At 36.2% G+C, this 21,920-nt stretch overlaps 2 protein-coding genes across 6 annotated transcripts in view; one reads left to right on the forward strand and one right to left on the reverse strand.

Moving 5' to 3' along the window:
• PTRH2 (peptidyl-tRNA hydrolase 2) overlaps positions 1-21,920 on the forward strand; it is a 1,137,200-nt gene that overhangs the window by 411,433 nt on the left and 703,847 nt on the right. The window lies entirely within an intron of this gene.
• Positions 1-21,920, reverse strand: part of BRIP1 (BRCA1 interacting helicase 1) — a 176,950-nt gene that overhangs the window by 137,842 nt on the left and 17,188 nt on the right. The window lies entirely within an intron of this gene.

Raw genomic sequence — 21,920 nt, forward strand, 5'->3', positions numbered from 1 at the left:
AAAATACAAAAAAAAACAGCCGGGCGAGGTGCCGGGCGCCTGTAGTCCCAGCTACTCGGGAGGCTGAGACAGGAGAATGGGGTAAACCTGGGAGGCGGAGCTTGCAGTGAGCTGAGATCCGGCCACTGCACTCCAGTCTGAGCGATAGAGCGAGACTTTGTCTCAAAAAATAAATAAATAAATAAGAAAACAACACTATCCTATCATTTTCCACATATTAGCCAAAATGCTATAAATAAAACATATGAAATAGAGATTTTTGCTTCTATGGGCTTTAAAAATTAAATTAGTTATTATTAACATACAAGTATCTATAAAGCAGCACTACCCAATAGGATTTTCTGCGATGACAGCATATTTGATATCTGCACTATTCAATATATTTGGCATTAGCCGCATGGGCAATTGAAATGTAATTAGTACAACTAACTGAATTTTAATTTTAATTAATCAAAAAACATAAATACATGCGGCTAGTGGACGGAATACATTTAAAGTATTATCAGAGATTCTAGAAAACCAATGGTTATTGCAGGTGCACATATGTGTGAGAAATTCTCTTCGTAAATTCAACTTAGAAAGGAAAAAGGAAAAGTACACTGTAAAACTTGTGTGTTCATAGGTAAAAATGGGTTCTGCAGGTTGCAGCTCATGAAAACTGGGTCCACAATTTTTGTAGATTAGTAAACTACTTTTCTTAATCTTTTTTCTTCTAATCTTTGTCTGAATTCCAATCAAAATCCTAGCATGATTTTTTTTTTTTTTTTGGGGTAATCTAAAATATGTCTCTAAATTTAATCTTGAAAATAATTAAGTGAGAATAACCAAAACTTTTTGGAAAAACAGGATGGGGCCGGGTGTGATGGCTCACACCTGTAATCCCAGCACTTTGAGAGGCCCAGGCAGGCATATCACTTGAGCTCGGGAGTTCGAGACCAGCCTGGGCAACATGGCAAGACCTCATCTCTAAAAAGAAAAAAAAAAAAAAAAAAAAAAAGATGGGCAAGTAGGGTATATATTTCTACAGCTGTAACAATTTCAAATATATGATAAAGATGCTGTATTAGCCACCTCTATGGACATGTGTCCACCCATTTACTCTGAAATCATCTATATCCCCTGCCGAAAGGCTGAACCTACTATCCACATTAATAACACATGTCCAAAGACACTCTCAGGCATAGCAAGATCAATTAGTTTCACTTTCCCAAGAATTTGTATTTGGGGCATTTAGACTGAGTTGATTAAGGACAGAGAATAGGCCACATTATTTGGTAGATTTTAGGCTTTCACTTTGAGATGTCATGGTAAGGTCATATGAAAGAGTGTGAGTATCCAGAAAAACCAATCTACATAAAACAATGAGAAAACTTTGCTGAGAAATGCAGATGTCACACTAAAGGCCCCAAAGAGAACAGAGAAGCTGCCTAAAAACTTTTCCATTCCAATGAGGGGAATTATATCTCCTGCATGATCTTTCTTTTAGTGGGTTTCTATTTCTTAAAAAGCAGATCATTCCCTTAAAAATCCAATTTCAAAATGGGCCAAAAATTTGAATAGATATTTCTCAAAAGATATACAAATGGCAAACAGGCATATGAAAAGGTGCTCAACATCACTGATCATTAGAGAAATGTAAATCCAAACTACAATGAGATATAATTTCATCCCAATTAAAATGGCTTTTATTGGCTGGGCACAGTGGCTCGCACCTGTAATCCCAGCACTTTGGGAGGAACAGGTGTGTGGATCACCTGAGGTCAGTAGTTCGAGACCAGCCTGGCCAACTTGGTGAAACCCCATCTCTACCAAAAATACAAAAATCAGCCAGGCGTGGTGATGCACACCTATAATCCCAGCTACTCAAGAGGCTGACACAGGAGAATCGCTTGAACCCAGGAGGCGGCGGTTGCAGCAAGCTGAGATCGTGCCACTGCACTCCAGCCTGGGCGACAGAGTAAGACTCTGTCTCCAAAAAAAAAAAAAAAAAAAAGGCTTTTATCCAAAACACAAGCAATAACAAATGCTGGCGAGGATGTGGAGAAAAGGGAACCCTTGTACACCATTGGTGGGAATGTAGATTAGTACAACCACTATCAAGAACAATTTGGAAATTCCTCAAAAAACTAAAAATCGAATTACCATATGATCTAGCAATCCCACTGCTAGGTATATATCCAAAAGAAAGAAAATCAGTATATCGAGGAGATATCTGCACTCTTATGTTTATTGCAGCACTACTCACAATAGCCAAGATTTGGAAGCAACCTAAGTGTCCATCGACAGATGAATGAATAAAGAAAATGTGGCACATACACAATAAAGTACTATTTAGCCATAAAAAGAATGAGATCCTGTCATTTTCAGCAACATAAATGGAACTGGAGGTCATTATGTTAAGTAAAACAAGCCAGGCACAGAAAGACAAACTTTGCATGTTCTCCCTCATTCGTGAGAGCTAAAAATTAAAACAGGTGAACTCATGGAGAGAGAGAGTAGAAGGGTGGTTAGCAGAGGCTAGGCAAGGTAGTCTAGGGAGGGGACAGAGTGGGGGTTGTTAATGGGAACAAAAAAAGTAGTTAGAAAGAATAAATAAGACCTAGTATTTACTAGTACAATAGGGTGAATATAGTAAAAAATAATGTAATTGTACATTTAAAAATAACTAAAAGAGTATAATTGGATTATTGGTAACACAAAGGATAAATGCTTGAGGTGATAGATACCTCATTTACCCTAACATGATTATTACACATTGCATGCCTGTATCAAAATGTCTCATGTACTTCATAAGTATATACAGCTACTAGGTACCCACCAAAATTAAAAATTTTTTTAAAAAGCAAACCACCCTTTTTAAACCAGGTAGCATTTCAAATCTGTGGGGGAAATTATTCAACTAATATTTAGATGAATGACTATTTGGGGAAAAAAATTAGATCCTATCTCCCACCTTACATCAAAATAATTTACAGTTGAATTAAAGATCAATATATAAGAACTGAAACCATGAGACTTCCAGTCTAATATGGTAGATTAGGTACACATATTTGCTCTCCTTCCCACCTAAAACACCACTAAAATAAACTTACTTAGTAGCTGAAGTTGCAAACTGAGGTCCACAAATCATACCTGGTTTACAATCATGTTTTGAATGGCTACACAGAGTTTTATAAATTTGAACCACTTAAAAATTATGAGATGAAAATCCATAGTGTTGGTTTCCTCTAGAAAAACTGGTTGACTGGCCACATTAGGCCTGTATTCTTACAGGACAGCAATTCACTAACATTGACTAGATTGTCACATTTGGATGAGACATATACTCTCAAGATATCATAGTCCCTGCCACTTAAAGAATGTAAGCACATGCACTTAGACCCCTTCTTTCATTCATGCTACCTATCTGGTGCTCATTTAAGTTGCCAATCCTGGTTACAGAAGTGTAAAAAGGGCCGGACGCAGTGGCTCACGCCTGTAATCTCAGCACTTGGGAGGCCGAGGTGAGTGGATCACTTGAGTTCAGGAGTTCAAAATCAGCCTAGCCAACATGGTTAAACCCTGTCTCTACTAAAAATACAAAAATTAGCCAAGCGTGGTGGCATGGACCTGTAATCCCAACTACTCGGGAGGCTGGGGCAGGAGAATCACTTGAGCCAGGGAAGTCAAAGTTGCAGTGAGCTGAGATCCCACCATTGCACTCCAGCCTGGGCAACAAAGTGAGACTCTGTCTAAAAAAAAAAAAGAAAGAAAGAAAGAAAGAAAGTACACTCCACAGAGTGGGAAGGGGCTTGAGCAAGAGGCTCAAGAGTACCGGTTACAAAACTTTCTGAGGTTTAAATACTCTCTAGAGGTTTCCCATTGGTTATTTTGCTGCACACTATGTAAATGAACACGTGGCCTGTGACCAGTCTGATTGGTTGTGGGAGGCGACCAGTCAGAAGCGGAAAGGAAGTTACAGTTACATCCTATGCAAATGAAGACACGGCCCATGACCAGTCTGATTGGTTGTGAGAGGGGACCAATCAGAGGCTGAAGTGAAGTTACAAAGTTACACCCTATGTACATGAAGACTGGTTCTGGGAAGACTGGTTCTTTCCATTCTTTCATCTGCCATTCAGTAGAAAGGCGGGGTGTTGCAAACGGAGTAGCCTCTGATCCTTTCGTTACTTGGGCATGGAGAGGTGAGTTTTTCTTTTTGATTCACTTTTTCCTGTCAGTGTGAATCAGCCTTAGGTTCCCTGCCTCCAGACCCTATTCTCCTGCCTCAATTTCATTATTTTTTTCTGTATTTTTTACCTTTTTATTTTTAATTTAATTTTTTTAGAGACAGGTTCTCATTCTGTCGCCCAGGCTGGAGTACAGTGATATAATCATAGTTCACTGCAACGTTGAACTCCTAGGTTTAAGCAATCCTCCTGCCTCAGCTTCCTGAATAGCTGGGATTATAGGCACATGCTACCACGCCTGGCTACTTTTTGCGGTTTTTGTCTTTTTAAAATTTTTCTTAAGATACAGGGTCTCTCTCGCGCGCCCATGCTGGAGTTTAATGGCACAATTATGACTCACTTCATCCTCAACCCCCAACCTCCCGGCTCACGTGATCCTTCCATCTCAACCTCCCAAGTAGCTGGGGCTACAGGTGCATATCACCACATCAGGCCACCATTTCATTCTCAACAGATATTGAAGGCTCAATGAACATTACTGGTAGAAATAAGCAACAAAATAAATAAATCTCACATTAACTAAAACTGCACATGAAAACATTTGTTATTGACTAAAAATTGTCCGAAGAATCAATAATAGCCACCAGAAAAAGAACTAAATGACAGAAGACATAATCAATAAAAACCTGGTGTGCCTGGTTTTTGATGTGAAAAACATAAATTAATGAATGAAATGTCTTCCCTATAAACATTACATAAAATTAGTAAATGACAAAAAATAAAAGAAGAAAAGCTATTTGACAAATTGATAACGGGATTCTCATAAATTTTTTTCTGTAAAATCTTCGATTTTACTAGAATTTTTATAAGCAAATATCACTTTTATAAAAACAATTACATTCAAAGAAAACATATACAGAAAACAATATACAGGGTAGAGATACTACCAAAAGGAGAAGTAACTAGTTTTTCAGGGCTTGCAGAATCATTTTACTCAATTTGATAAGACTTTCCTCTTACTAATAGATCCAGTATGTGCCTTCCAGGAAAAATGCACCAAAAAGTGCCAAGGAAGAAAGGGAACTGACGGACTATCCAGTAAGGCCAGTCAAATCAATCACATAGGTTAATGAGATGACTGAATAGAAAAACAGACTGCTCTCACATCTACTATTGTTCAGAATATTAGATTAAGGAAAGAGCTGAGACAAGATTTCCTTGTGGAAGGACAGGAGAAAACATAACATGGTTATAGCTAAGGAAAAGAAATCAATAAAAAGGAGGAAAATAATCGACAAACATCCAGTGACATGTAAATGTGCAGTGGGATGTGAATGGAGAAAAGTTTGTGTTTAAAAAAGAAAAGGCACTGTATGACTAATATGGGGACCAACAAGTTTTCAGTTTAAAGGTGGGAGGGTTCCAAATGACAACAAAGTCCAATGTGTAGTGGTGTTGTTGAATTAATGGCTAAATTAGGTCGTAAGTTTCAAGAAGGCTGAGGAACTATGGTCAAAATAGGAGATCATCAACAAAGATCACGAAGTACCCCTGGATGGTGACTGCTTCTCCTACTCCAGATTCACAGAGTAACAAGGAGAATCTGACATTTTTACTGCCCTGATGTGTGCCTACTTCACCAAACCTCAAAAGCACCTATCTTTAAAAGATTCATACATGTTTCCAATGCTGTTGTCAATATCAATTATCTACTGAATGAAACACTAACCTTGCACAAGTAATGCAACATCTGGCTTATAGTAGTTTTCACTTAGAACAATGCATATATTTGTTTAAGTTTTCCAAAAGGCCAACATTTAAAGAAACAATAAATGTCCTTAAAAATATGAATGTATGGACTTCTGCTTTTAGCCATAAGAAATTTTATCCTTGCACCATAAACTACTAACAAATTGAACAAGATACATGAAACAATAGTTTTCAGACACTGAATTGTGATCTCAGAGAGGAAACAATGAGGTGATAACTACATTACTTTACTTCTACAGATGAAAACACAATAACTGAAAAAAAAAATCCACTAGTAAGATTAACACCAAATTAGAAACAGCAGAAGAAGAGATCAAGGAGCTTGACAAATCAGTGATAGAAGATAGACAAAATGAAGCACAAAAAAGAAAAAGTAGCTTAAAAAATGAACATATAGTCAGTGAGGTATAATATCAAGCTGTCTAATATACACATAATTGAAGTCTGAAAGAGAAAAAATCAGTACTTAAAAAAACATTTTTTTCATGAAACAAATTTTTCATAATTTGATGAAAACTATAAAACCACAGATCCAAAAAGCTCAATGAGCCCCAAGCACACAATAAACACATACACACCTTAGTTGAATTGCTGAAAGCAGAGATAAAGATAGAATTTTTTTTTTTGAGATGGAATTTTGCTCTTTTTGTCCAGAGTGATCTCAGCTCACTACAACCTCCACCTCCTGGGTTCAAGCGATTCTCCTGCCTCAGCCTCCTGAGTAGCTGAGATTACAGGCATGTGCCACTGTGCCTGGCTAATTTTTATATTTTTATTAGACACAGGGTTTCATCATGTTGGCCAGGCTGGTCTCAAACTCCTGGCCTCAGGTGATCCACCCGCCTCAGCCTCCCAAAGTGCTGGGATTACAGGCATGAGCCACTGCGCCCAGTCTAAGATAGACTTTTTAAAGCAGCCACAGATTACGCTATAGAAACTATGTAAGACAAGCCAAGGGCAAAAAATATCTTCTAAGTGCTGAAAGAAAGAAAATGTCAACCTAAAATTCAATACCCAGTGAAAATGTGTTTCAAAACAAAGCAACGGTCCCTATCAATAACCCAATGAAGTTTCTTGCAGAAATAGAAAAATCCATCCTAAAATTCACATGGATTCTCAAGGAACCCTGAATAACCACAATAACCTTGAAAAAGAACAAAACTGGAGGTCTCACATTTCCTGATTTCTAAACTTACTACAAAGCTACAGTAAGCAAAACAGCATGGTACTGGCATAAAAACAGAAAATAGACCAACGGAATAGAATAGAAATTCCAGAAGCCAATACCCACATATATGGTCAAATAATTTTCAGCCAGCCTATCAAGACCATTCAATTGGGAAAAGAACATTTTCATTTCAATGGGAACATTGAACATTTCAAAGGAAAAAGGTCATTCAATGGGAAAAGAACATTGTTTTTTCAACAAATGGTGCAGGGAAACCTGGATATCTACACACAAACAATGAAGTTGTACCATTATAACATATGCAAAAATTAACTCTAAATGGATCAAAATCTTAAATATAAAAGCTAAAATCATAAAACTTTTCCAAAGGCACTGGCAATAAAAAATAGATAAATTTGACTTCATGAAAATTAAAAACACTTATGTATTATAGACCACCATCAAGAGTAAAAAGGCAACATACCAAATGGGAGAAAATATTTACAAATCATGTATCTGATAAAGTATTAGTATCTGGAATACATAAAGAACTTCCACAACTCAACAACAACAAAAACAATCCAATTCCAAAATGGACAAAGGCAACATCATACTGAATGAGCAAAAGCTAGAAGCACTTCCCTTGAAAACCAGCACAAGAAAAGGAAGCCCTCTCTCACCACTCCTATTAAACTTAGTATTGGAAGTCCTGGCCAGGGCAATCTGACAAGAGAAAGAAATAAAGGCCATCCAAATAGTAAGAGAGGAAGTCAAACTATCCCTGTTTGCAGATGACATGATCCTATATCTAGAAAACCCGATAGTCTCAGCCCAAAAGCTCCTTAAGCTGATAAACAACTTGTCAGGATACTAAATCAATGTGCAAAAATTACTAACATTCCAATTCACCATCAACAGTCAAACTGAGAGCCAAATCAGGAACACAATCCCATTCACAACTGCCACCAAAAATAAAAAATAAATAAAATAACTAGGAATACAGCTAACCAGGTACGTGAAAGATCTCTCTACAAAGGGAACTACCAAGCGCTACTTAAAGAAATCAGAGATTTCTTACAAACAAATGAAAAATCATTCCATGCTCATGGATAGGAATAATCAATATCATTAAAAAGGTCATACCGCCCAAAGCAATTTACAAATTCAATGCTATTCCTATTAAACTACCACGGACATTCTTCAGAGAACTAAAAAAAAACTATTTTAAAACTCATATGGAACCAAAAGAGAGCCCAAAAAAGCCAAGGCAACCCTAAGCAAAAAGAAAAAAGCTGGAGGAGGCATCACACTACCCAACTTCTAACTATATTACATGGTTATAGTAATCAAAACATCATGGTACTCGTACAAAAACAGACACATAGACCAAGGAAACAGAATAGAGAGCCCAGAAATAAGGTCACACCTACAACTATCTGATCTTCGACAAACCTACCAAAAACAAGCAATGGGGAAAGGATTCCTTATTCAGTAAATGGTGCTGGGATAACTGGGTAGGCATACGTAGAAGATTGAAACTGAACCCCTTCCTTACACCATATTCAAAAATTAACTTAAGACAGATTAAAGACTTCAATGTAAAACAAAAACTATAAAAACCCTGGAAGACAACCGAGGCAATACTATTCTGGGCATAGGAATAGGCAAAGATTTCATGATGAAGACATCAAAAGCAATTGCAACAAAAGCAAAAATTGACAAATGGAACCTAATAAAACTAAAGAGTTAATGCACAGCAAAGGAAACTATCAACAGAGTAAACAGACAACCTACAGAATGGGAGAAAATTTTTGTGAACTATGCATCTGACAAAGGTCTAATATCCAGCATCTATAAGGAACTTAAATTTACAGAAGAAAAACGAACAACCTCATTAAAAAGTGGGCAAAGGACATGAATGGACACTTTTCAAAAGAAGATATATATGCAGCCAACAATCCTATGGAAAAAAAGCTAACATTAGTGATCATTAGAGAAATGCAAATCAAAACCACCACAATGAGATACCATCTCACACCAGTCAGAATGGCTATTATTAAAAAGTCAAAAAAAAAAAAAAAACATGATGCTGGTGAGGTTGCAGAGAAAAAGGAACACTTGCGCGCTATTGGTAAGAATGTAAATTAGTTCAACCATTGTGGAAGACAGTGTGGCAATTCTTCAAAGACCTAAAAACAGAAACATCATTTGACCCAGCAATCCCATTACTGGGCATATACCCAAAGAAATATAAATTGTTCTATTATAAAGACACATGCACAAGTATGTTCATTGCAGCACTATTCACAATAGCAAAGACATGGATTCAACCTAAATGCCAATCAATGGTAGACTAGATTTTAAAAATGTGGTACATATACCTATGGAATACTATGCAGCCATTTAAAAAATGAGGTTGCCCAAATGTCCATCAGTGACAGACTGGATTAAGAAAATGTGGCACATATACACCATGGAATACTATGCAGCCATAAAAAAGGATGAGTTTGTGTCCTTTGTAGGGACATGGATGCAGCTGGAAACCATCATTCTTAGCAAACTATCACAAGAACAGAAAACCAAACACCGCATGTTCTCACTCATAGGTGGGAACTGAACAATGAGATCACTTGGACTCGGGAAGGGGAACATCACACACCAGGGCCTATCATGGGGAGGGGGGAGGGGGGAGGGATTGCATTGGGAGTTATACCTGATGTAAATGACCAGTTGATGGGTGCTGATGAGTTGATGGGTGCAGCACACCAACATGGCACAAGTATACATATGTAACAAACCTGCACGTTATGCACATGTACCCTAGAACTTAAAGTATTATAATAATAATAATAATAATAATAAAAAGAAAAAAAAAATGAGGTTGCGTCCTTTGCAGAAACATAGATGGAGCTGGAGACCATTATCCTTAGCAAACTAATGCAGGAACAGAAAACCAAATACCACATGTTCTCACTTATAAGTAGGAGCTAAATCATGAGAACACATGGACACATAGAGGGGAACAACACACAATGGGGCTATCAGTGGGAGGAGGGAGAGGATCAGAAAAATAACTAATGGGTAGTAGGCTTAATACCTGGGTGACAAAATAATCTGTACAATAAACCCCTACCACACAAGTTTACCTATATAACACACCTGCACATGTATCCCTTAACTTTTTAAAATAAAAATTAAATTAAAAAAAAAATGGGGCCGGGAGTGGTGGCTCACGCCTGTAATCTCAGCACTTTGAAAGGCGAGGCAGGCGGATCACTTGAGACCAGGAGCTCAAGACCAGCCTGGCCAATATGGAGAAACCTGGTCTCTACTAAAAATACAAAAAATTAGCCAGGCATGGTGGCATGCACCTGTAATCCCAGCTATTCGGGAGGCTGAGGTGGGAGGACTGCTTGATCCTGGGAGGCAGAGGTTGCAGTGAGCTGAGATAGTGCCACTGCACTCCAGCCTGAGCAACAGAGTGAGGCCCTATTTCGATAAAGGGCAAAGGACTTGAATAGACATTTCTCCAAAGAAAATACACAAATGGCCAATAAGCAGAAGAAAAGATGCTCAACATCAGTAATCATTAGGGAAATGCAAATCAAAAACACAAGACACCATTTCATACCCACAAAAATGGCTATTCTTTTAAAAAGTACAACAAAACAGATAATGAGGTTGGCAAAGATCTGGAGAAATTGGAACCCTTGTGCATTGCGGAACTTTAAAATGGCACAGCCACTGTGAAAAACAGCTTGGCAGTTCCTCAAAAAATTATATATAGAATTACCATATGGTCCAGAAATTCCACTCTAAGGTGTATACCCAAAGGAACTGAAAACAGGGACTCGAACAGATATGTACAACAATGTTCACAGCAGCATTATTCAAAATACCAAAAAGATGGAAACAATCCACATGTCCACTGGCAGATGAATGGACAAACAAAATGTGGTATATCCATATGATGGAATATTATTCAGCCATAAAAAGAAATAAAATTCTGACACATACTACATGGTAGATGAACCTTGAAAACATTATGCTAAGTTTTAAAAAAGCCAGACACAAAAGGACAAATATTGTATGATTCCACTTACATGAGGTACCTAGAGTAGTCAAATTCATAGAGACAGAAAGGAGAATGGCATTTTTCCAGGGACTGGACAATAGGGAAATACAGAGATATTGTTTCATGGGTATGGTGTTTCAGTTTGGAAAGATGAAAAGGTTCTGGCACTGGATAACAGTATATGAATATGCATAATACCACCGAATTTACACTTAAAAACAGTTAAATGGTAAATTTTATGTTATATATATTTTACCGTTAAAAACATGAAGGTAAGAAAAAATCTGAAAAAAATCTTTGCAATGCAAATGTTAAATAAAGCTCTACAAGCTAATAGAAAAGTTACATAATATAGAAACTTGGACCTACACAATGAAGGGCACTAGAGGTGAAAAACTGGAGGGTTAAGGAAGAAATTATTTTCTTCATTTGTAAATATGTACATAGCTGATGATTTAAAGCAAAAATAACAAAACACTGTGAGGGCTATGATAAATGTAGAAGTAAAATATTTGACAAAAATGGCACAAAACATGGGAGAGTGGACATGGAAGTGTATTGGCAGAAGGTTCCTACACATTATTTGTGAGTTGAAATATTATTTGAAGGTACACTGTGGTAAGTTTAAGATGCAAAGTATGAAGCAACTCCCAAAAATAAAAATAAGAGGTATACTTAAGAAGACAACGGTGAAGGTAAAAGAGAATCCTAAAACATGTTTAATTAATTCAAAGAAGACAGAAAAGGGGAATAAAGAAAAGTTGGAATAAACAAAAAACAAATAGTAACCACAGTGATAATTATACTGAATGTAAATAGTATAAGTGTTCCAATTAAAAAGAAGAGGTTGTCAGATTAGATAAATAAAGAAGACAATTATTTATAAGAAACCTATCTTAAATCTAAAGACACAAATAGGTTAAAAATAAAAGGATGAAAAATATATACTATGGAAATATTAATCCTAAGAAAGCTGGAGTGGCTATATCAATGTTAGCCAAAATGGATCTCAGAACAAAGATATTTCATAATGACAGATGGGTTAATACATCAAGAAGACATAATAATCTCAAGTGTGTATACAGCTAATAACAGAGCATGAAAACCCATGAAGCAAAAACTGGTAGAATTGAAAGAAAAGGCAAATCCCACAATTATAGGACCCTTATCGTATTCTCTAATTCAGTTATAAGTAGACCAAAAAAAAAAAAAAAAAATCAGCAAGGATACAGATCTTAGCAAGATAATCAACAAACCTGACCTAACTGATTTTTATAAATGAATACCCATACTTTCCAAAAACTCACAGAGCATTTGCCAAGACAGATCATCAAATTTAAAAGAATTGAAATCATAGATTCTATTCTCTAACCACACAAAAATAAATTAGAACTCAATAAGAGAAAAAGATCTAGGAAAAAAACACCTAGTTAGTGTTTATCTAGACTTCTAAATAAATCTTGGGTCAGAGAAAAAATCACAAGGGAAATCAGAAAAAAATGTAACTACATCAAAATGTGTGGGATACAGATAAAGAAGTGCTTAGAGGGAAATGTATAGCTTTCACTGGTGTTTTATTTAGAAAAAAAAAAAAAGGTCCAAAATCAGTTATCAGCTATTTAAGTTTCAATCTTCTTTTTTTCTTTTTTCTTTTTGAGATGGAGTTTCGCTCTTGTTGCCCAGGTTTGAGTGCAATGGCACGATCTCGGCTCACTGCAGGCTCCGCCTCCCAGGTTTAAGCAATTCTGCTGCCTGAGCCTCCCGAGTAGCTGGGATTACAGGTGCCCATGACCACGCCTGGCTAATTGTATTTTTAATAGAGACAGGGTTTTGCCATGTTGGCCAGCCTAGTCTCGAACTCCTGGCCTCAGGTGATATACCCGCCTCAGCCTCCCAAAGTGCTGGGATTACAGAGGTGAGCCACCATGCCTGGCCAAGTTTCAATCTTATGAAGCTAGCAGAAGAGCAAATTACATCCAAAGAAAGTAAAATAATGGCAATTAAAAAAAAAAAAAAAAGCAGAAACCAATAAAATAGAAAATGGAAAACACAGAAAGTCAACAAAAACTTTTTAAAAGATCAATAAAATGGATAAACCTCTACTACCTATTATAGATTGAGCAAAATGAATTCTAGATTGAGCAAAAAAAAAAGAGATAGACACAAATTATGAATATCAGACATGAAAGAGGGCATATCACTGCAAATCCTACAGACATTTAAAGAAATAAGAGAATATTTTGAACATTATGCCAATAAATTCAAAAACTTGAATGGACAAATTTATTGAAAGATACTAATTACTAAAACTGACTCAGAAACAGAAAATGTGAATAGTACTATATTCATTTTAAAAATTAAATTTAAAAGTAAAAATCTTCCCAAAAATAACATATAAGGGCAAGATGGCTTCCCTGGTGAATTCTATCAAAAATTTAAGGAAGAAGTAATACCAATACTTCCCAGCTTATTTTATAAAGCCAACATTACCTTGATATCAAAGCCAGATAAAGACATTACAAAAAACTACAGACCAATATTCTTATGAACATAGATGCAAAGAATCCTTGACAAAATTTAGCAAATCAAACCTAACAACTGTAAAAAATGAGGCCTACACTATGACCAAGCAGGTTTTATTACACTAATTTACAGTCAGGCCAACATTAAAAAACTAATCAATGTAATTTACCATATCAACAGGATATGGGAGAAAAAACATATAATCCTACCAAGGAATGCAGTAAAATTTTAAATATAAAATCCAACATCTACTCATTATAAAAATGTTCAGCCAACTAGCGATAGAAGGAAACTTTTTTAGCCTGACAAAAAGGCATACACAGAACACCTAGCACGAATTTCATACGGAACAGTGAGGGACCAGAATGTTTTCCACCACAAGGTTGTGAACAAGGCAAGGGTATCCATTCTCATCACTCTAATTCAGCCTTGTACTGCATGAAAGGTAAACACCGTAAAGGAAGAAGTAAAATAGTATTTTCCACAGAATGAAACATACAACTTTGTGTACCTAGAAAGTCCTGAAGAAACTTCAAAAGTATCAGCTAGAACCAATAAGTAATTTAGCAAGTCGCAGGTTACAGGGTAAACATACAAAAATGAATTCTATTTCTACAATAGTAACGAATAACTGGAAAATGAAATTATAAGTGGAATCATACAATATCTGTCCCTTTATGACTGGCTCATTTTATTTCATATAATGTCTTCAAGTTTCATCTATGTTGTAGTACATGTCAGAATTTCCTTCATTTTTAAGGCTCAATAATATTCCACTGTATGTATATACCACATTTTGTTTATTCGTTTATTTATCAGTGGACATTTTGGTTGTTTCCACCTTTTTGCTATTGTTAGTAACACTCCTATGAACATTGGTGTACAAGTATCTGAGTACTTGCTTTCAATTCTTTTGGATATTTGCCTAGAAATGTTATTTCTGGATCATATGGTAATTCTGCATTTAACTTTCAGAGGAATCAGAAACAAGATTTTTCAGTTGAACATACAGAAAGGAAGAAAATTAGAATGGGCCCTCTGGTACTGGAATGGAACTGGATGTATTGGTATAAACACTCATAATTTTCAGTGTACAGACAGATACAGAAAAAATATATAAATGTATATGTCTATGAGTCTGGGTTTGTGTATGTATTGTGTATATTCTCTAGCTGTCTGCTGAAAAGGCCTGGAGCAGCAACTCCAAAAGCAATGAGCAAAGCTAACTCCCAGAACACAGCGTTTAAATGTTATTTTTCACTAAATGGAACCAGGGTTCCTTGGAGAAATGGCTGAATCCAAGACTAGGGCAGGGAAAATATAAGGTGAGCCTGGAACACTATCTTGTGCCAAAAAATAAGGAAGTGTTCCAAGAATGATTGATATATGTCAGAAAGACACAATCAACTTAACTGGCTTCCCATTTGAGTACCAAAACAAATCTTATAATAATTATAACCCACTGAATAAAATGGAAAATCATAAGTCCATAAAGATATAAATGAGTAAATTGAATGTTTTATAAGGACATGTCATTTATATAATTTCAGAGTTCTTCGCCATAAAGTCCTCTTTTATAAAGGCAAAAAGATAACTATAAAGTTATATTTTTTACCTAGCAGATATCATATTAATCAAGTTATCAATCATTAATAATGAGAGAAAATGAAACTGTGTGCCACCTCATAAGATGCAATGAGCAGAAGGCATCACTTCTGTCAGATTCCTGCTGAAGATAAATAACCTCAGTCTTATGAGGAGAAAACCCAAATTAAGAGACATTCTAGCTAAGCTGTAATATTCTGAAGTGTCAAAATCATGACAGTAAAGGAAAGACTGAGGAAGTGTTCCAGACTGAAGAATTTACTAAAGTGATAACTAAATGCAATGCATGGTTCTAACTGGATTCTTTTGCTTTTATAAAAGCATTATTAAGACAACTGCTAAAATTTAAACCGGTTCTGAGTATTAGATGGCAACACTGAATCAATTTTTTAACCTCCTGATTCTTATTGGTTATATTGTGATTATGTATAAGAATGCCTTTGCTTATAAGACATAGATACTAAAGTATTTCAGGGTGAGGGAACATCAGGGCAACAACATACTCTCAAACGGCTCAATAAAAAAAGATGTTTGTATTGTACTTCCAATTTCTCTATAATGTTGTGACAGTCAAACCTTTAAAAAGCTAAAATAACCAAAAGATAAATTTACTGGGCAGACAGTTGGTCAATTAACGAAGTAGTTTTCAAAGGTAAAGTTATCTTTCCACACCCAGTATCCATGAATGAAAACGTTCTACATGACAATTGTAGATACTATTACCACTGAATAGCTACACTCATGTCGACTGGGTTGCTATACGTATTTATTTCATTAATGTATCTACACATCAAGAAAACTTAGAGGAATGGCTGAATTTTGTCAACTTTCTCTGAAATATTCACCAAGTTCACTCAATATGATAAGGAAGATTTGAAATTTTTGAGCATTAAACATTTCCACCATAGAGAACACTACTGTTTTCTCCAAGCTCTCAAAAAATTATAATTATTGGACCCGGCGCAGTGGCTCACTCCTGTAATCCCAGCACTTTGGGAGGCTGAGGCGGGCGGATCATTTGAGGTCAGGAGTTTGAAACACGCCTGGCCAACAAGGCGAAACCCCGTCTCTACTAAAAATAAAAAGAAATTAGACAGGCATGGTGGCAGGCACCTGTAATCCCAGCTACTCGAGAGGCTGAGGCAGGAGAATTGCTTGAACCCAGGAGGTGGAGGTTGCAGTGAGCCAAGATTGCACCACTACACTCCAGCCTGGGTAACAGAGCAAGACTCCACCTCAAAAAAAAAAAAAAAAAAAGCCATAATTATTGGAGCTGAAGGAAACACTCAAGCAATTAGTCATCCATTCTATCATCCTACCCCTAGGTAAATTTGCAGACAAGGCAAGAGATTCACACTAACTCCACTAACCTCTGGCCTAACTTAACCAAGATTAAGAGTATTGAACAGGGGTTGGCAAACTTTTTCTCTAAAAGGTCAGAGATTTTCCTGCTGGCTGAACATAAAAAGAAAGAAAAGAAAAATAAATAAATAGAGGGACAGAGAGTAAATATTTTAGGTTTTGTGAGCCATATGGTCTCTATCACAACTACTCAACTTTACTATTATAACACAAAAGTTCCACAGACAATATGTATAAACAAATGTAAAATGCGTTCAAAAAAACTTTATTTATAAAAACAGCAGCAGGCTGTATTCCGCCCACAGGTCATAGTTTGCCAACCACTGGCAGAGGAAAAAAGATTACAACAAAAAAGTATCCAACAAAATAGACCTGCTAAATTTTACTATGACTGTGATACATTAGGTGAAAAATAAAAGCTATACACTACAATCTTAATTTTGTGTGTGGGGAGTATACATGTAATATATGTGTAATATATGTAATATATACTACATAACAAATATATGTAATATATACTACAGTATCAACCCCTTTACAGGGGTTGAGCCCTGTACAACACCTGATTATAGGAGTGAGCCACTGCACTCAGCCCAATAATTACGATTTTTTTGCCAGCTTGTAGAAAACATAGCAGTGTTCTCTATGGTGGAAATGTTTACTACATAACAAATATATATATACTTGTAATATATATACTACATAACATATATACTACTATGTAACAAATATGGCAACATATACTACATAACAAAAATGGCAACAAATTCTACTTATCTTTGTATATAAGCCCCCTTTCAAGGTTACTTTGTAGCTCTTTCCACCAAGATGTGAGCTTTACCACTTGAGTCTGGATTTGGTCATGTGATTTGCTTTTGGTGACTGGAACATTAGCAAACCTGACACAAACAGAGACTCAAAAGGCATTTGCACACTGGGGCTTGTTCTCTTGCTGCTCTTGGAACCCTGAGGCCACCACATACATAAACCAGAATTAGCCTGCTAGATGATGAGACAGACCCACCTCATGGTCCCAGCTGACTACCAGTCAACTCCCTGAAGCAGGGCGGCCTTGCTGACTTAACAGCTGACCTGCAGTTGACCACAGACGCATGAGTAGGCCACCTGAGATCAGCAGAAGAAATGCCCAGCTGAGCCCAGCCTAAATTGCTGACCCCCACAACAGTAAGCTAAATAAATGGTTGGTTTGTTACAGCAATAGATAACATTGCATGTGTATGTGCACGCACGTGTGTGCACTTAAGAATAGACAGCAGGCAAAATATCGGGTTGATACTGAGGAGACAGTTTAATTCAGGATTAATGTTAATAATTTAAGTACACATTTTGGTGGTTCTAAAATTTTCTTAGATGATGCTTTTATATTCAGAAAAAAAGTTATTTAGAAATATAAAATTTAGTTCAATATAAAAGAGTATTTTTCATTATTTCCAGTAAATATTGAGTCTAAAAATATGGACATCTTGACTTGATGTCTTTAAATGGATAGATTTTAAGTTCTAACAGAGAGTTTGGAGATAAATAGTTATAGGTACATAGAAAACTAACCAAAGGACAAGACAACTACTAGCACCAAAAAAAAAAAAAAAAAATACTGGTTTGGGGAAAGAACTGTAATTAGTTTTAAATATTTACAGAATTACAATAATACAAATGCCAAATGCTGGGAGGCTAAAGGGGAGAAGTAATGAGAAAGGAGAAAAGGATAGGAGGAAGACAACAGAAAGTATCTAACACTGAAAACTCAAGAGAAAAGCAAAATATGCATGCTACTTCAGAAACTATCAGAATAAAAAGGAAAAATGATTGAAAATTATTTACTTCAGATAGTGGGAATTGGTGAAGAATAGAATTAGGGCAGGGGTCTACTGCTTTTCTGTTTGAAGCCAAGTGGAATTCTTTGACATATTTTTTCACACACACTGTGAAAAAAAATAAAAATTTAAAGAGGAAAAAAAAAGTCCAGGAACCAATCCAAGTACATATAACAATCTAGTACATGATAATAGCAAAACTTCAAAACAGGAAAAATTATTAAGTGACACTGGGACAACTGATCAACTATTTGGGAAAATATGCAATTAGAGCCTGACCTCATACATGCATGAAAATAAATCCCATAAACAAGAGAGTTAAATGCACAAACAAAACTATAAAAGAACTATTAAAAATATCCTTATAAATTTATAGAAAAGGATCTAGAAAGATCCTCATGAAAGTGTTCATGGTGTTTGCTTCTGGGAAGCAGAAAGGGGGATGGGATTAATATAAGGGAGAACATTTTAATTTTTATTCTCTATTGGTTTTTATAATGTTAAAGGTTTTTCAAAAAATGTTATTACTTTTTTTTTTTTTTTGAGACAGGGTTTTGCTCTGTCACCCAAGCTGGAATGCAGTGGCATGATCACAGGTCACTGTAACCTCCACCTCCCGGGTTCAAGCAATCCTCCTGCCTCAGCCTACTGAGTAGCTGGGACCACAGTCATGAGCCACCACACCCAGTTAATTTTGTTTATTTTTTGTAGAGACAGGGTCTCGCTATGTTGCCCAGGCTGAACTCAAACTCCTGGGCTCAAGTGATCAGCCTACCTCAGCCTCCCCAAGTGCTGGGATTACAGGCATAAGCCACCATGATTGGCCAAAAACAATTTTTAAATCTGCATTAAGTCACCTGTATTTAACAATACTGTCATAACCTCTTAGGTATAAGGATCTGAGTAAAAATTGTGAGCTACAAGAAATAGCGGTGAATCATGCATCTACTTAACTATGGCCATTTCTTTCATTCATTTATTCAACAAATAACACGAGTAGTTACTAAGTGCAGGCTCTGTGCCAGATGCTGGTTATAAAAAATTGAAAAAAAGAGACATTGCACTTGTCCTTATAGTCAGTCTGGTAATGAGGCAAACAAAACAGTTAAACCTACAAATAAATAAATAATTATAAATTTCAGTAAGCATTGTAAAGAAAAAAGACAGGGCCTTGAGACACTAGAAGAGGGATGAATCTTGAATAAATTACCTACACGGTAATGCATATAACATGACCTGTAACAGTATAAAAATGAACTGTCATCAAAAAGTCATCTGGCAGAGTTTATTCAGAGACAGAATAGTGAGGTGGTTTAGAGGACCAATTCCAGAGTCAGACTGCCTGGGTTTTAATCCAGCTTCTACTCACCAGGTTTGTGACATGAACAAGTTATTTAAATACTCTGTGCCTCAGTTTCCTCAGGTATAATTGGGAAAAATATTAATACCTTCCTGATAGGGTTGTTATAAAGACTGAGTTAAATTCTTTTATTCTGAAAACTGTCAAACCCAAAGAAAAGTTAAAAGAACATGACAATAAGCATCAACTCACATGAACCTGTATTTGCCAGGTGAATTAATATTTCTAAAGTGCTTAGAAGAGTGTCTGGCATATAACACAGTAAGCATCAGTATTACCATACATATGCAGTTGTGTTAAATAGCTATTTTAAATAAAAGTAAATTAAAAGCGTCAATTAAAAGAAAGAAGGGTAGGAAGGAAGAAAAAATGGGGTATGGGAGGAAGAAAAAGGAAAAACAAAACAGCCTAAGGATCACCCCAGTGTTAACACTTTGTAAGAAGGTCAACAGCGCACTCTGCTGGACCCAAGTGTCTTCCACACACCAGGCCCAAGTTATGAATTAAAATAATATGCTACTGCTACATTAAATCAAATATAATTACTTTAATTAAAGTACATAAAGAATGTTAGCACTTATTTATGAATAAATAAAAAGCAGGTATAAGCATAAGAATGTATCTGAAGACAACCCTATCTATTGTGAGGGTTTACTAAAAAAATGAACAGAATATAAATAAATCTAGAGAAAATTATTAGGAATGATAGAACAAAATAATATCAAAATGTTAACATACTATTCTAAAAAACAATGTTTTTCTTAACTATATTTTGACCACGTGGAGGCAGATGCCTCACTAGATCTTTGACATATGAATTGTCAGATTAAGAAAATGAATCTAAACTGTAAGGAAAGGGATCAAGCAGTGGACACTAGAAAGTTAATCATATAAGAAAAGGTACTGACACTATTTTCCGACTTGAAAAGAAAGTCAGGAGACTAGAAATGATAGAAAAATAAAGAGACAACTGTCTAATTTTCCAATCCACTGGGTGGAAACTAAATTATTTTCATAAAAACTAAAAAAATTTGAAGAACCTAAAAAGTTTAATGTCAAATTCAGGGGAAAACAGAAATCATCAAACTAATTTATCATTTAATTTATAGAAGAAGATATGTCAAAAGTAATGCAACTGCGGATTTGAAAAACATGAGGACTCTAAGACTTACACCTTTGCAGGGATAAGAGAACTAAACTATTAATTTATGAATTCAAATAAATATTTTTATTTAAAAACAATACTGTACTCCCTACTATCATATAATAAAAAGCAAGACAGGAAAAGCATCCTTAGAATTTAAAGGTGCTAGAATTCAATTAGGTATAAAGTATCTCCTGACCTTGTGATCTGCCCGCCTTGGCCTCCCAAAGTGCTGGGATTACAGTTGTGAGCCACCGTCCTGGCTAACACGGAGAAACCCCGTCTCTACTAAAAATACAGTAGGACGTGGTGGCAGGACGGACGTGGTGGCAGGCGCCTGTAGTCCCAGCTACTCCGGAGGCTGAGGCAGGAGAATGGCGTGAACCTGGGAGGCGGAGCTTGCAGTGAGCCGAGACCCGCCACTGCACTCCAGCCTGGGGGACAGAGCGAGACTCCGTCTCAAAAAAAAAAAAAAAAAAAAAAAAAAAAAAGATATAAGGTATCATTAAATCCAGTCCCACATTCTTTTTCCTTCCATATAAAGGAACTGGTTTTGACAAAAAAGTTACTTACCCAAGTCTCTCAATTTACCATAAAATATATATATATATAAAGGTTGGAGCCAAAACCTTGATCTCTGCTAAGGCACCAACAGTTTTACCCATTCTTGCTTTTGCACCACCAGTACAAATGTCAAGACAATCTAAAAGGCAATAACATTTTTTCCTTTTTTTTTTTTTTTTTGAGATGGGGTCTCACTCTGTCATCCAGGCTGGAGTGCAGTGGTGCAAGCTTGGCTCAGTGCAACCTTTGCCTCCTGGGCTCAAGCCATCCTCCCACCTCAGCCTCCCCAGTACCTGGGACTATAAGTGCGCACCCCAACACCTGGCTAATTTTTGTACTTTTTAT

Source organism: Macaca thibetana, chromosome 16, assembly GCF_024542745.1.
Source record: "Macaca thibetana thibetana isolate TM-01 chromosome 16, ASM2454274v1, whole genome shotgun sequence".
NCBI classification, from domain to species: Eukaryota; Metazoa; Chordata; class Mammalia; order Primates; family Cercopithecidae; genus Macaca; species Macaca thibetana.